Genomic DNA, 15,892 nt, shown 5'->3' with positions numbered 1-15,892 from the left:
CTCTGCAAGCTCTCCAGGACAACATAAAATCTGGGGCTCTGTGCTTTCTTTCGTTCTGAACAAATGTTAGTGTTTTCTGCACAAAAGCGATTCTGCGAAGCAATGTGAACACTTCTGCTTCCCAGGCACAGAGAAGGTGCTAGCAGGGAATTCTCTGCCTGCTTTTCCCCAGTGCTCTGCAAGCTCTCCAGGACAACATAAAATCTGGGGCTCTGTGCTTTCTTTCGTTCTGAACAAGTGTTACTGTTTTCTGCACAAAAGCGATTCTGCGAAGCAATGTAAACAGGCACAGAGAAGGTGCTAGCAGGGAATTCTCTGCCTGCCATTCCCCAGTGCTCTGCAAGCTCTCCAGGACAACATAAAATATGGGGCTCTGTGCTTTCTTTCGTTCTGAACAAGTGTTAGTGTTTTCTGCACAAAAGCGATTCTGCGAAGCAATGTGAACACTTCTGCTTCCCAGGCACAGAGAAGGTGCTAGCAGGGAATTCTCTGCCTGCCTTTCCCCAGTGCTCTGCAAGCTCTCCAGGACAATATAAACTCTGGGGCTCTGTGCTTTCTTTCGTTCTGAACAAGTGTTACTGTTTTCTGCACAAAAGCGATTCTGCGAAGCAATGTGAACACTTCTGCTTCCCAGGCACAGAGAAGGTGCTAGCAGGGAATTCTCTGCCTGCCTTTCCCCAGTGCTCTGCAAGCTCTCCAGGACAACATAAAATCTGGGGCTCTGTGCTTTCTTTCGTTCTGAACAAGTGTTACTGTTTTCTGCACAAAAGCGATTCTGCGAAGCAATGTGAACACTTCTGCTTCCCAGGCACAGAGAAGGTGCTAGCAGGGAATTCTCTGCCTGCCTTTCCCCAGTGCTCTGCAAGCTCTCCAGGACAACATAAAATCTGGGGCTCTGTGCTTTCTTTCGTTCTGAACAAGTGTTACTGTTTTCTGCACAAAAGCGATTCTGCCAAGCAATGTGAACACTTCTGCTTCCCAGGCACAGAGAAGGTGCTAGCAGGGAATTCTCTGCCTGCTTTTCCCCAGTGCTCTGCAAGCTCTCCAGGACAACATAAAATCTGGGGCTCTGTGCTTTCTTTCGTTCTGAACAAGTGTTACTGTTTTCTGCACAAAAGCGATTCTGCCAAGCAATGTGAACAGGCACAGAGAAGGTACTAGCAGGGAATTCTCTGCCTGCCTTTCCCCAGTGCTCTGCAAGCTCTCCAGGACAACATAAAATCTGGGGCTCTGTGCTTTCTTTCGATCTGAACAAGTGTTACTGTTTTCTGCACAAAAGCGATTCTGCGAAGCAATGTGAACACTTCTGCTTCCCAGGCACAGAGAAGGTGCTAGCAGGGAATTCTCTGCCTGCTTTTCCCCAGTGCTCTGCAAGCTCTCCAGGACAACATAAAATCTGGGGCTCTGTGCTTTCTTTCGTTCTGAACAAGTGTTACTGTTTTCTGCACAAAAGCGATTCTGCCAAGCAATGTAAACAGGCACAGAGAAGATGTAAGCAGGGAATTCTCTGCCTGCCTTTCCCCAGTGCTCTGCAAGCTCTCCAGGACAACATAGAATCTGGGGCTCTGTGCTTTCTTTCGTTCTGAACAAGTGTTACTGTTTTCTGCACAAAAGCGATTCTGCGAAGCAATGTGAACAGGCACAGAGAAGGTGCTAGCAGGGAATTCTCTGCCTGCCTTTCCCCAGTGCTCTGCAAGCTCTCCAGGACAACATAAAATCTGGGGCTCTGTGCTTTCTTTCGTTCTGAACAAGTGTCACTGTTTTCTGCACAAAAGCGATTCTGCGAAGCAATGTGAACACTTCTGCTTCCCAGGCACAGAGAAGGTGCTAGCAGGGAATTCTCTGCCTGCTTTTCCCCAGTGCTCTGCAAGCTTTCCAGGACAACATAAAATCTGGGGCTCTGTGCTTTCTTTCGTTCTGAACAAGTGTTACTGTTTTCTGCACAAAAGCGATTCTGCCAAGCAATGTGAACAGGCACAGAGAAGGTACTAGCAGGGAATTCTCTGCCTGCCTTTCCCCAGTGCTCTGCAAGGTCTCCAGGACAATATAAACTCTGGGGCTCTGTGCCTTCTTTCGTTCTGAACAAGTGTTAGTGTTTTCTGCACAAAAGCGATTCTGCGAAGCAATGTGAACACTTCTGCTTCCCAGGCACAGAGAAGGTGCTAGCAGGGAATTCTCTGCCTGCTTTTCCCCAGTGCTCTGCAAGCTCTCCAGGACAACATAAAATCTGGGGCTCTGTGCTTTCTTTCGTTCTGAACAAGTGTTACTGTTTTCTGCACAAAAGCGATTCTGCCAAGCAATGTAAACAGGCACAGAGAAGATGTAAGCAGGGAATTCTCTGCCTGCCTTTCCCCAGTGCTCTGCAAGCTCTCCAGGACAACATAGAATCTGGGGCTCTGTGCTTTCTTTCGTTCTGAACAAGTGTTACTGTTTTCTGCACAAAAGCGATTCTGCGAAGCAATGTGAACAGGCACAGAGAAGGTGCTAGCAGGGAATTCTCTGCCTGCCTTTCCCCAGTGCTCTGCAAGCTCTCCAGGACAACATAAAATCTGGGGCTCTGTGCTTTCTTTCGTTCTGAACAAGTGTTACTGTTTTCTGCACAAAAGCGATTCTGCGAAGCAATGTGAACACTTCTGCTTCCCAGGCACAGAGAAGGTGCTAGCAGGGAATTCTCTGCCTGCTTTTCCCCAGTGCTCTGCAAGCTCTCCAGGACAACATAAAATATGGGGCTCTGTGCTTTCTTTCGTTCTGAACAAGTGTTACTGTTTTCTGCACAAAAGCGATTCTGCCAAGCAATGTGAACAGGCACAGAGAAGGTGCTAGCAGGGAATTCTCTGCCTGCCTTTCCCCAGTGCTCTGCAAGCTCTCCAGGACAATATAAACTCTGGGGCTCTGTGCCTTCTTTCGTTCTGAACAAGTGTTACTGTTTTCTGCACAAAAGCGATTCTGCGAAGCAATGTGAACACTTCTGCTTCCCAGGCACAGAGAAGGTGCTAGCAGGGAATTCTCTGCCTGCCTTTCCCCAGTGCTCTGCAAGCTCTCCAGGACAACATAAAATCTTGGGCTCTGTGCTTTCTTTCGATCTGAACAAGTATTAGTGTTTTCTGCACAAAAGCGATTCTGCGAAGCAATGTGAACACTTCTGCTTCCCAGGCACAGAGAAGGTGCTAGCAGGGAATTCTCTGCCTGCTTTTTCCCAGTGCTCTGCAAGCTCTCCAGGACAACATAAAATCTGGGGCTCTGTGCTTTCTTTCGTTCTGAACAAGTGTTACTGTTTTCTGCACAAAAGCGATTCTGCGAAGCAATGTATACAGGCACAGAGAAGGTGCTAGCAGGGAATTCTCTGCCTGCCTTTCCCCAGTGCTCTGCAAGCTCTCCAGGACAACATAAAATCTGGGGCTCTGTGCTTTCTTTCGTTCTGATCAAGTGTTACTGTTTTCTGCACAAAAGCGATTCTGCGAAGCAATGTGAACACTTCTGCTTCCCAGGCACAGAGAAGGTGCTAGCAGGGAATTCTCTGCCTGCTTTTCCCCAGTGCTCTGCAAGCTTTCCAGGACAACATAAAATCTGGGGCTCTGTGCTTTCTTTCGTTCTGAACAAGTGTTACTGTTTTCTGCACAAAAGCGATTCTGCGAAGCAATGTGAACAGGCACAGAGAAGGTGCTAGCAGGGAATTCTCTGCCTGCCTTTCCCCAGTGCTCTGCAAGCTCTCCAGGACAACATAAAATCTGGGGCTCTGTGCTTTCTTTCGTTCTGAACAAGTGTTAGTGTTTTCTGCACAAAAGCGATTCTGCCAAGCAATGTGAACACTTCTGCTTCCCAGGCACAGAGAAGGTGCTAGCAGGGAATTCTCTGCCTGCCTTTCCCCAGTGCTCTGCAAGCTCTCCAGGACAACATAAAATATGGGGCTCTGTGCTTTCTTTCGTTCTGAACAAGTGTTACTGTTTTCTGCACAAAAGCGATTCTGCGAAGCAATGTAAACAGGCACAGAGAAGGTGCTAGCAGGGAATTCTCTGCCTGCCTTTCCCCAGTGCTCTGCAAGCTCTCCAGGACAACATAAAATCTGGGGCTCTGTGCTTTCTTTCGTTCTGAACAAGTGTTAGTGTTTTCTGCACAAAAGCGATTCTGCGAAGCAATGTGAACACTTCTGCTTCCCAGGCACAGAGAAGGTGCTAGCAGGGAATTCTCTGCCTGCTTTTTCCCATCTCTGCAAGCTCTCCAGGACAACATAAAATCTGGGGCTCTGTGCTTTCTTTCGTTCTGAACAAGTGTTACTGTTTTCTGCACAAAAGCGATTCTGCCAAGCAATGTGAACAGGCACAGAGAAGGTGCTAGCAGGGAATTCTCTGCCTGCCTTTCCCCAGTGCTCTGCAAGGTCTCCAGGACAACATAAAATCTGGGGCTCTGTGCTTTCTTTCGTTCTGAACAAGTGTTACTGTTTTCTGCACAAAAGCGATTCTGCGAAGCAATGTGAACACTTCTGCTTCCCAGGCACAGAGAAGGTGCTAGCAGGGAATTCTCTGCCTGCCTTTCCCCAGTGCTCTGCAAGCTCTCCAGGACAACATAAAATCTGGGGCTCTGTGCTTTCTTTCGTTCTGAACAAGTGTTAGTGTTTTCTGCACAAAAGCGATTCTGCGAAGCAATGTGAACACTTCTGCTTCCCAGGCACAGAGAAGGTGCTAGCAGGGAATTCTCTGCCTGCTTTTTCCCAGTGCTCTGCAAGCTCTCCAGGACAACATAAAATATGGGGCTCTGTGCTTTCTTTCGTTCTGAACAAGTGTTACTGTTTTCTGCACAAAAGCGATTCTGCCAAGCAATGTGAACAGGCACAGAGAAGGTGCTAGCAGGGAATTCTCTGCCTGCCTTTCCCCAGTGCTCTGCAAGCTCTCCAGGACAATATAAACTCTGGGGCTCTGTGCCTTCTTTCGTTCTGAACAAGTGTTACTGTTTTCTGCACAAAAGCGATTCTGCGAAGCAATGTGAACACTTCTGCTTCCCAGGCACAGAGAAGGTGCTAGCAGGGAATTCTCTGCCTGCCTTTCCCCAGTGCTCTGCAAGCTCTCCAGGACAACATAAAATCTTGGGCTCTGTGCTTTCTTTCGATCTGAACAAGTATTAGTGTTTTCTGCACAAAAGCGATTCTGCGAAGCAATGTGAACACTTCTGCTTCCCAGGCACAGAGAAGGTGCTAGCAGGGAATTCTCTGCCTGCTTTTTCCCAGTGCTCTGCAAGCTCTCCAGGACAACATAAAATCTGGGGCTCTGTGCTTTCTTTCGTTCTGAACAAGTGTTACTGTTTTCTGCACAAAAGCGATTCTGCGAAGCAATGTATACAGGCACAGAGAAGGTGCTAGCAGGGAATTCTCTGCCTGCCTTTCCCCAGTGCTCTGCAAGCTCTCCAGGACAACATAAAATATGGGGCTCTGTGCTTTCTTTCGTTCTGATCAAGTGTTACTGTTTTCTGCACAAAAGCGATTCTGCGAAGCAATGTGAACACTTCTGCTTCCCAGGCACAGAGAAGGTGCTAGCAGGGAATTCTCTGCCTGCTTTTCCCCAGTGCTCTGCAAGCTTTCCAGGACAACATAAAATCTGGGGCTCTGTGCTTTCTTTCGTTCTGAACAAGTGTTACTGTTTTCTGCACAAAAGCGATTCTGCGAAGCAATGTGAACACTTCTGCTTCCCAGGCACAGAGAAGGTGCTAGCAGGGAATTCTCTGCCTGCCTCTCCCCAGTGCTCTGCAAGCTCTCCAGGACAACATAAAATCTGGGGCTCTGTGCTTTCTTTCGTTCTGAACAACTGTTAGTGTTTTCTGCACAAAAGCGATTCTGCGAAGCAATGTGAACACTTCTGCTTCCCAGGCACAGAGAAGGTGCTAGCAGGGAATTCTCTGCCTGCTTTTCCCCAGTGCTCTGCAAGCTCTCCAGGACAACATAAAATCTGGGGCTCTGTGCTTTCTTTCGTTCTGAACAAGTGTTACTGTTTTCTGCACAAAAGCGATTCTGCCAAGCAATGTAAACAGGCACAGAGAAGATGCTAGCAGGGAATTCTCTGCCTGCCTTTCCCCAGTGCTCTGCAAGCTCTCCAGGACAACATAGAATCTGGGGCTCTGTGCTTTCTTTCGTTCTGAACAAGTGTTACTGTTTTCTGCACAAAAGCGATTCTGCGAAGCAATGTGAACAGGCACAGAGAAGGTGCTAGCAGGGAATTCTCTGCCTGCCTTTCCCCAGTGCTCTGCAAGCTCTCCAGGACAACATAAAATCTGGGGCTCTGTGCTTTCTTTCGTTCTGAACAAGTGTTACTGTTTTCTGCACAAAAGCGATTCTGCGAAGCAATGTGAACACTTCTGCTTCCCAGGCACAGAGAAGGTGCTAGCAGGGAATTCTCTGCCTGCTTTTCCCCAGTGCTCTGCAAGCTCTCCAGGACAACATAAAATATGGGGCTCTGTGCTTTCTTTCGTTCTGAACAAGTGTTACTGTTTTCTGCACAAAAGCGATTCTGCGAAGCAATGTAAACAGGCACAGAGAAGATGCTAGCAGGGAATTCTCTGCCTGCCTTTCCCCAGTGCTCTGCAAGCTCTCCAGGACAACATAGAATCTGGGGCTCTGTGCTTTCTTTCGTTCTGAACAAGTGTTACTGTTTTCTGCACAAAAGCGATTCTGCGAAGCAATGTGAACAGGCACAGAGAAGGTGCTAGCAGGGAATTCTCTGCCTGCCTTTCCCCAGTGCTCTGCAAGCTCTCCAGGACAACATAAAATCTGGGGCTCTGTGCTTTCTTTCGTTCTGAACAAGTGTTACTGTTTTCTGCACAAAAGCGATTCTGCGAAGCAATGTGAACACTTCTGCTTCCCAGGCACAGAGAAGGTGCTAGCAGGGAATACTCTGCCTGCCTTTCCCCAGTGCTCTGCAAGCTCTCCAGGACAACATAAAATCTGGAGCTCTGTGCTTTCTTTCGTTCTGAACAAGTGTTACTGTTTTCTGCACAAAAGCGATTCTGCGAAGCAATGTGAACACTTCTGCTTCCCAGGCACAGAGAAGGTGCTAGCAGGGAATTCTCTGCCTGCCTTTCCCCAGTGCTCTGCAAGCTCTCCAGGACAACATAAAATCTGGGGCTCTGTGCTTTCTTTCGTTCTGAACAAGTGTCACTGTTTTCTGCACAAAAGCGATTCTGCGAAGCAATGTGAACACTTCTGCTTCCCAGGCACAGAGAAGGTGCTAGCAGGGAATTCTCTGCCTGCTTTTCCCCAGTGCTCTGCAAGCTCTCCAGGACAACATAAAATCTGGGGCTCTGTGCTTTCTTTCGTTCTGAACAAGTGTTAGTGTTTTCTGCACAAAAGCGATTCTGCGAAGCAATGTGAACACTTCTGCTTCCCAGGCACAGAGAAGGTGCTAGCAGGGATTTCTCTGCCTGCCTTTCCCCAGTGCTCTGCAAGCTCTCCAGGACAACATAAAATCTGGGGCTCTGTGCTTTCTTTCGTTCTGAACAAGTGTCACTGTTTTCTGCACAAAAGCGATTCTGCGAAGCAATGTGAACACTTCTGCTTCCCAGGCACAGAGAAGGTGCTAGCAGGGAATTCTCTGCCTGCTTTTCCCCAGTGCTCTGCAAGCTTTCCAGGACAACATAAAATCTGGGGCTCTGTGCTTTCTTTCGTTCTGAACAAGTGTTACTGTTTTCTGCACAAAAGCGATTCTGCCAAGCAATGTGAACAGGCACAGAGAAGGTGCTAGCAGGGAATTCTCTGCCTGCCTTTCCCCAGTGCTCTGCAAGCTCTCCAGGACAACATAAAATCTGGGGCTCTGTGCTTTCTTTCGTTCTGAACAAGTGTTAGTGTTTTCTGCACAAAAGCGATTCTGCGAAGCAATGTGAACACTTCTGCTTCCCAGGCACAGAGAAGGTGCTAGCAGGGAATTCTCTGCCTGCCTTTCCCCAGTGCTCTGTAAGCTCTCCAGGACAACATAGAATCTGGTGCTCTGTGCTTTCTTTTGTTCGGAACAAGTGTTAGTGTTTTCTGCACAAAAGCGATTCTGACAAGCAATGTGAACACTTCTGCTTCCCAGGCACAGAGAAGGTGCTAGCAGGGAATTCTCTGCCTGCCTTTCCCCAGTGCTCTGCAAGCTCTCCAGGACAACATAAAATCTGGGGCTCTGTGCTTTCTTTCGTTCTGAACAAGTGTTACTGTTGTCTGCACAAAAGCGATTCTGCGAAGCAATGTGAACACTTCTGCTTCCCAGGCACAGAGAAGGTGCTAGCAGGGAATTCTCTGCCTGCTTTTCCCCAGTGCTCTGCAAGCTCTCCAGGACAACATAAAATCTGGGGCTCTGTGCTTTCTTTCGTTCTGAACAAGTGTTACTGTTTTCTGCACAAAAGCGATTCTGCCAAGCAATGTAAACAGGCACAGAGAAGATGCTAGCAGGGAATTCTCTGCCTGCCTTTCCCCAGTGCTCTGCAAGCTCTCCAGGACAACATAGAATCTGGGGCTCTGTGCTTTCTTTCGTTCTGAACAAGTGTTACTGTTTTCTGCACAAAAGCGATTCTCCGAAGCAATGTAAACAGGCACAGAGAAGGTGCTAGCAGGGAATTCTCTGCCTGCCTTTCCCCAGTGCTCTGCAAGCTCTCCAGGACAACATAAAATCTGGGGCTCTGTGCTTTCTTTCGTTCTGAACAAGTGTTACTGTTTTCTGCACAAAAGCGATTCTGCGAAGCAATGTGAACACTTCTGCTTCCCAGGCACAGAGAAGGTGCTAGCAGGGAATTCTCTGCCTGCCTTTCCCCAGTGCTCTGCAAGCTCTCCAGGACAACATAAAATCTGGGGCTCTGTGCTTTCTTTCGTTCTGAACAAGTGTCACTGTTTTCTGCACAAAAGCGATTCTGCGAAGCAATGTGAACACTTCTGCTTCCCAGGCACAGAGAAGGTGCTAGCAGGGAATTCTCTGCCTGCTTTTCCCCAGTGCTCTGCAAGCTCTCCAGGACAACATAAAATCTGGGGCTCTGTGCTTTCTTTCGTTCTGAACAAGTGTTAGTGTTTTCTGCACAAAAGCGATTCTGCGAAGCAATGTGAACACTTCTGCTTCCCAGGCACAGAGAAGGTGCTAGCAGGGATTTCTCTGCCTGCCTTTCCCCAGTGCTCTGCAAGCTCTCCAGGACAACATAAAATCTGGGGCTCTGTGCTTTCTTTCGTTCTGAACAAGTGTCACTGTTTTCTGCACAAAAGCGATTCTGCGAAGCAATGTGAACACTTCTGCTTCCCAGGCACAGAGAAGGTGCTAGCAGGGAATTCTCTGCCTGCTTTTCCCCAGTGCTCTGCAAGCTTTCCAGGACAACATAAAATCTGGGGCTCTGTGCTTTCTTTCGTTCTGAACAAGTGTTACTGTTTTCTGCACAAAAGCGATTCTGCCAAGCAATGTGAACAGGCACAGAGAAGGTGCTAGCAGGGAATTCTCTGCCTGCCTTTCCCCAGTGCTCTGCAAGCTCTCCAGGACAACATAAAATCTGGGGCTCTGTGCTTTCTTTCGTTCTGAACAAGTGTTAGTGTTTTCTGCACAAAAGCGATTCTGCGAAGCAATGTGAACACTTCTGCTTCCCAGGCACAGAGAAGGTGCTAGCAGGGAATTCTCTGCCTGCCTTTCCCCAGTGCTCTGTAAGCTCTCCAGGACAACATAGAATCTGGTGCTCTGTGCTTTCTTTTGTTCGGAACAAGTGTTAGTGTTTTCTGCACAAAAGCGATTCTGACAAGCAATGTGAACACTTCTGCTTCCCAGGCACAGAGAAGGTGCTAGCAGGGAATTCTCTGCCTGCCTTTCCCCAGTGCTCTGCAAGCTCTCCAGGACAACATAAAATCTGGGGCTCTGTGCTTTCTTTCGTTCTGAACAAGTGTTACTGTTGTCTGCACAAAAGCGATTCTGCGAAGCAATGTGAACACTTCTGCTTCCCAGGCACAGAGAAGGTGCTAGCAGGGAATTCTCTGCCTGCTTTTCCCCAGTGCTCTGCAAGCTCTCCAGGACAACATAAAATCTGGGGCTCTGTGCTTTCTTTCGTTCTGAACAAGTGTTACTGTTTTCTGCACAAAAGCGATTCTGCCAAGCAATGTAAACAGGCACAGAGAAGATGCTAGCAGGGAATTCTCTGCCTGCCTTTCCCCAGTGCTCTGCAAGCTCTCCAGGACAACATAGAATCTGGGGCTCTGTGCTTTCTTTCGTTCTGAACAAGTGTTACTGTTTTCTGCACAAAAGCGATTCTCCGAAGCAATGTAAACAGGCACAGAGAAGGTGCTAGCAGGGAATTCTCTGCCTGCCTTTCCCCAGTGCTCTGCAAGCTCTCCAGGACAACATAAAATCTGGGGCTCTGTGCTTTCTTTCGTTCTGAACAACTGTTAGTGTTTTCTGCACAAAAGCGATTCTGCGAAGCAATGTGAACACTTCTGCTTCCCAGGCACAGAGAAGGTGCTAGCAGGGAATTCTCTGCCTGCCTTTCCCCAGTGCTCTGCAAGCTCTCCAGGACAACATAAAATCTGGGGCTCTGTGCTTTCTTTCGTTCTGAACAAGTGTTAGTGTTTTCTGCACAAAAGCGATTCTGCGAAGCAATGTTAACACTTCTGCTTCCCAGGCACAGAGAAGGTGCTAGCAGGGAATTCTCTGCCTGCTTTTCCCCAGTGCTCTGCAAGCTTTCCAGGACAACATAAAATCTGGGGCTCTGTGCTTTCTTTCGTTCTGAACAAGTGTTAGTGTTTTCTGCACAAAAGCGATTCTGCGAAGCAATGTGAACACTTCTGCTTCCCAGGCACAGAGAAGGTGCTAGCAGGGAATTCTCTGCCTGCTTTTCCCCAGTGCTCTGCAAGCTTTCCAGGACAACATAAAATCTGGGGCTCTGTGCTTTCTTTCGTTCTGAACAAGTGTTACTGTTTTCTGCACAAAAGCGATTCTGCCAAGCAATGTGAACAGGCACAGAGAAGGTGCTAGCAGGGAATTCTCTGCCTGCCTTTCCCCAGTGCTCTGCAAGCTCTCCAGGACAATATAAACTCTGGGGCTCTGTGCTTTCTTTCGTTCTGAACAAGTGTTACTGTTTTCTGCACAAAAGCGATTCTGCGAAGCAATGTGAACACTTCTGCTTCCCAGGCACAGAGAAGGTGCTAGCAGGGAATTCTCTGCCTGCTTTTCCCCAGTGCTCTGCAAGCTCTCCAGGACAACATAAAATATGGGGCTCTGTGCTTTCTTTCGTTCTGAACAAGTGTTACTGTTTTCTGCACAAAAGCGATTCTGCGAAGCAATGTAAACAGGCACAGAGAAGGTGCTAGCAGGGAATTCACTGCCTGCCTTTCCCCAGTGCTCTGCAAGCTCTCCAGGACAACATAAAATCTGGGGCTCTGTGCTTTCTTTCGTTCTGACCAAGTGTTACTGTTTTCTGCACAAAAGTGATTCTGCGAAGCAATGTGAACACTTCTGCTTCCCAGGCACAGAGAAGGTGCTAGCAGGGAATTCTCTGCCTGCCTTTCCCCAGTGCTCTGCAAGCTCTCCAGGACAACATAAAATCTGGGGCTCTGTGCTTTCTTTCGATCTGAACAAGTGTTACTGTTTTCTGCACAAAAGCGATTCTGCGAAGCAATGTGAACACTTCTGCTTCCCAGGCACAGAGAAGGTGCTAGCAGGGAATTCTCTGCCTGCCTTTCCCCAGTGCTCTGCAAGCTCTCCAGGACAACATAAAATCTGGGGCTCTGTGCTTTCTTTCGTTCTGAACAAGTGTTACTGTTTTCTGCACAAAAGCGATTCTGCGAAGCAATGTGAACACTTCTGCTTCCCAGGCACAGAGAAGGTGCTAGCAGGGAATTCTCTGCCTGCCTTTCCCCAGTGCTCTGCAAGCTCTCCAGGACAACATAAAATCTGGGGCTCTGTGCTTTCTTTCGTTCTGAACAAGTGTTACTGTTTTCTGCACAAAAGCGATTCTGCCAAGCAATGTGAACACTTCTGCTTCCCAGGCACAGAGAAGGTGCTAGCAGGGAATTCTCTGCCTGCCTTTCCCCAGTGCTCTGCAAGCTCTCCAGGACAACATAAAATCTGGGGCTCTGTGCTTTCTTTCGTTCTGAACAAGTGTTAGTGTTTTCTGCACAAAAGCGATTCTGCGAAGCAATGTGAATACTTCTGCTTCCCAGGCACAGAGAAGGTGCTAGCAGGGAATTCTCTGCCTGCCTTTCCCCAGTGCTCTGCAAGCTCTCCAGGACAACATAAAATCTGGGGCTCTGTGCTTTCTTTCGTTCTGAACAAGTGTCACTGTTTTCTGCACAAAAGCGATTCTGCGAAGCAATGTGAACACTTCTGCTTCCCAGGCACAGAGAAGGTGCTAGCAGGGAATTCTCTGCCTGCTTTTCCCCAGTGCTCTGCAAGCTTTCCAGGACAACATAAAATCTGGGGCTCTGTGCTTTCTTTCGTTCTGAACAAGTGTTAGTGTTTTCTGCACAAAAGCGATTCTGCCAAGCAATGTGAACAGGCACAGAGAAGGTGCTAGCAGGGAATTCTCTGCCTGCCTTTACCCAGTGCTCTGCAAGCTCTCCAGGACAACATAAAATCTGGGGCTCTGTGCTTTCTTTCGTTCTGAACAAGTGTTACTGTTTTCTGAACAAAAGCGATTCTGCGAAGCAATGTGAACACTTCTGCTTCCCAGGCACAGAGAAGGTGCTAGCAGGGAATTCACTGCCTGCCTTTCCCCAGTGCTCTGCAAGCTCTCCAGGACAACATAAAATCTGGGGCTCTGTGCTTTCTTTCGTTCTGAACAACTGTTAGTGTTTTCTGCACAAAAGCGATTCTGCGAAGCAATGTGAACACTTCTGCTTCCCAGGCACAGAGAAGGTGCTAGCAGGGAATTCTCTGCCTGCTTTTCCCCAGTGCTCTGCAAGCTCTCCAGGACAACATAAAATCTGGGGCTCTGTGCTTTCTTTCGTTCTGAACAAGTGTTACTGTTTTCTGCACAAAAGCGATTCTGCCAAGCAATGTGAACACTTCTGCTTCCCAGGCACAGAGAAGGTGCTAGCAGGGAATTCTCTGCCTGCTTTTCCCCAGTGCTCTGCAAGCTCTCCAGGACAACATAAAATCTGGGGCTCTGTGCTTTCTTTCGTTCTGAACAAGTGTTACTGTTTTCTGCACAAAAGCGATTCTGCCAAGCAATGTGAACACTTCTGCTTCCCAGGCACAGAGAAGGTGCTAGCAGGGAATACTCTGCCTGCCTTTCCCCAGTGCTCTGCAAGCTCTCCAGGACAACATAAAATCTGGGGCTCTGTGCTTTCTTTCGTTCTGAACAAGTGTTACTGTTTTCTGCACAAAAGCGATTCTGCCAAGCAATGTGAACACTTCTGCTTCCCAGGCACAGAGAAGGTGCTAGCAGGGAATTCTCTGCCTGCCTTTCCCCAGTGCTCTGCAAGCTCTCCAGGACAACATAAAATCTGGGGCTCTGTGCTTTCTTTCGTTCTGAACAAGTGTTACTGTTTTCTGCACAAAAGCGATTCTGCGAAGCAATGTGAACACTTCTGCTTCCCAGGCACAGAGAAGGTGCTAGCAGGGAATACTCTGCCTGCCTTTCCCCAGTGCTCTGCAAGCTCTCCAGGACAACATAAAATCTGGGGCTCTGTGCTTTCTTTCGTTCTGAACAAGTGTTACTGTTTTCTGCACAAAAGCGATTCTGCGAAGCAATGTGAACACTTCTGCTTCCCAGGCACAGAGAAGGTGCTAGCAGGGAATTCTCTGCCTGCCTTTCCCCAGTGCTCTGCAAGCTCTCCAGGACAACATAAAATCTGGGGCTCTGTGCTTTCTTTCGTTCTGAACAAGTGTTAGTGTTTTCTGCACAAAAGCGATTCTGCGAAGCAATGTGAACACTTCTGCTTCCCAGGCACAGAGAAGGTGCTAGCAGGGAATTCTCTGCCTGCCTTTCCCCAGTGCTCTGCAAGCTCTCCAGGACAACATAAAATCTGGGGCTCTGTGCTTTCTTTCGTTCTGAACAAGTGTCACTGTTTTCTGCACAAAAGCGATTCTGCGAAGCAATGTGAACACTTCTGCTTCCCAGGCACAGAGAAGGTGCTAGCAGGGAATTCTCTGCCTGCTTTTCCCCAGTGCTCTGCAAGCTTTCCAGGACAACATAAAATCTGGGGCTCTGTGCTTTCTTTCGTTCTGAACAAGTGTTACTGTTTTCTGCACAAAAGCGATTCTGCCAAGCAATGTGAACAGGCACAGAGAAGGTGCTAGCAGGGAATTCTCTGCCTGCCTTTACCCAGTGCTCTGCAAGGTCTCCAGGACAATATAAACTCTGGGGCTCTGTGCCTTCTTTCGTTCTGAACAAGTGTTACTGTTTTCTGCACAAAAGCGATTCTGCGAAGCAATGTGAACACTTCTGTTTCCCAGGCACAGAGAAGGTGCTAGCAGGGAATACTCTGCCTGCCTTTCCCCAGTGCTCTGCAAGCTCTCCAGGACAACATAAAATCTGGGGCTCTGTGCTTTCTTTCGTTCTGAACAAGTGTTACTGTTTTCTGCACAAAAGCGATTCTGCCAAGCAATGTGAACACTTCTGCTTCCCAGGCACAGAGAAGGTGCTAGCAGGGAATTCTCTGCCTGCCTTTCCCCAGTGCTCTGCAAGCTCTCCAGGACAACATAAAATCTGGGGCTCTGTGCTTTCTTTCGTTCTGAACAACTGTTAGTGTTTTCTGCACAAAAGCGATTCTGCGAAGCAATGTGAACACTTCTGCTTCCCAGGCACAGAGAAGGTGCTAGCAGGGAATTCTCTGCCTGCCTTTCCCCAGTGCTCTGCAAGCTCTCCAGGACAACATAAAATCTGGGGCTCTGTGCTTTCTTTCGTTCTGAACAAGTGTCACTGTTTTCTGCACAAAAGCGATTCTGTGAAGCAATGTGAACACTTCTGCTTCCCAGGCACAGAGAAGGTGCTAGCAGGGAATTCTCTGCCTGCTTTTCCCCAGTGCTCTGCAAGCTTTCCAGGACAACATAAAATCTGGGGCTCTGTGCTTTCTTTCGTTCTGAACAAGTGTTACTGTTTTCTGCACAAAAGCGATTCTGCCAAGCAATGTGAACAGGCACAGAGAAGGTGCTAGCAGGGAATTCTCTGCCTGCCTTTACCCAGTGCTCTGCAAGGTCTCCAGGACAATATAAACTCTGGGGCTCTGTGCCTTCTTTCGTTCTGAACAAGTGTTACTGTTTTCTGCACAAAAGCGATTCTGCGAAGCAATGTGAACACTTCTGTTTCCCAGGCACAGAGAAGGTGCTAGCAGGGAATTCTCTGCCTGCTTTTCCCCAGTGCTCTGCAAGCTCTCCAGGACAACATAAAATCTGGGGCTCTGTGCTTTCTTTCGTTCTGAACAAGTGTTACTGGTTTCTGCACAAAAGCGATTCTGCCAAGCAATGTGAACACTTCTGCTTCCCAGGCACAGAGAAGGTGCTAGCAGGGAATACTCTGCCTGCCTTTCCCCAGTGCTCTGCAAGCTCTCCAGGACAACATAAAATCTGGGGCTCTGTGCTTTCTTTCGTTCTGAACAAGTGTTACTGTTTTCTGCACAAAAGCGATTCTGCGAAGCAATGTGAACACTTGTGCTTCCCAGGCACAGAGAAGGTGCTAGCAGGGAATTCTCTGCCTGCCTTTCCCCAGTGCTCTGCAAGCTCTCCAGGACAACATAAAATCTGGGGCTCTGTGCTTTCTTTCGTTCTGAAAAAGTGTCACTGTTTTCTGCACAAAAGCGATTCTGCGAAGCAATGTGAACACTTCTGCTTCCCAGGCACAGAGAAGGTGCTAGCAGGGAATTCTCTGCCTGCCTTTCCCCAGTGCTCTGCAAGCTCTCCAGGACAACATAAAATCTGGGGCTCTGTGCTTTCTTTCGTTCTGAACAACTGTTAGTGTTTTCTGCACAAAAGCG

This window comes from Strix uralensis, chromosome 22 (genome assembly GCF_047716275.1).
Source record: "Strix uralensis isolate ZFMK-TIS-50842 chromosome 22, bStrUra1, whole genome shotgun sequence".
NCBI lineage: Eukaryota > Metazoa > Chordata > Aves > Strigiformes > Strigidae > Strix > Strix uralensis.
This window is presented reverse-complemented; position numbering follows the sequence as displayed.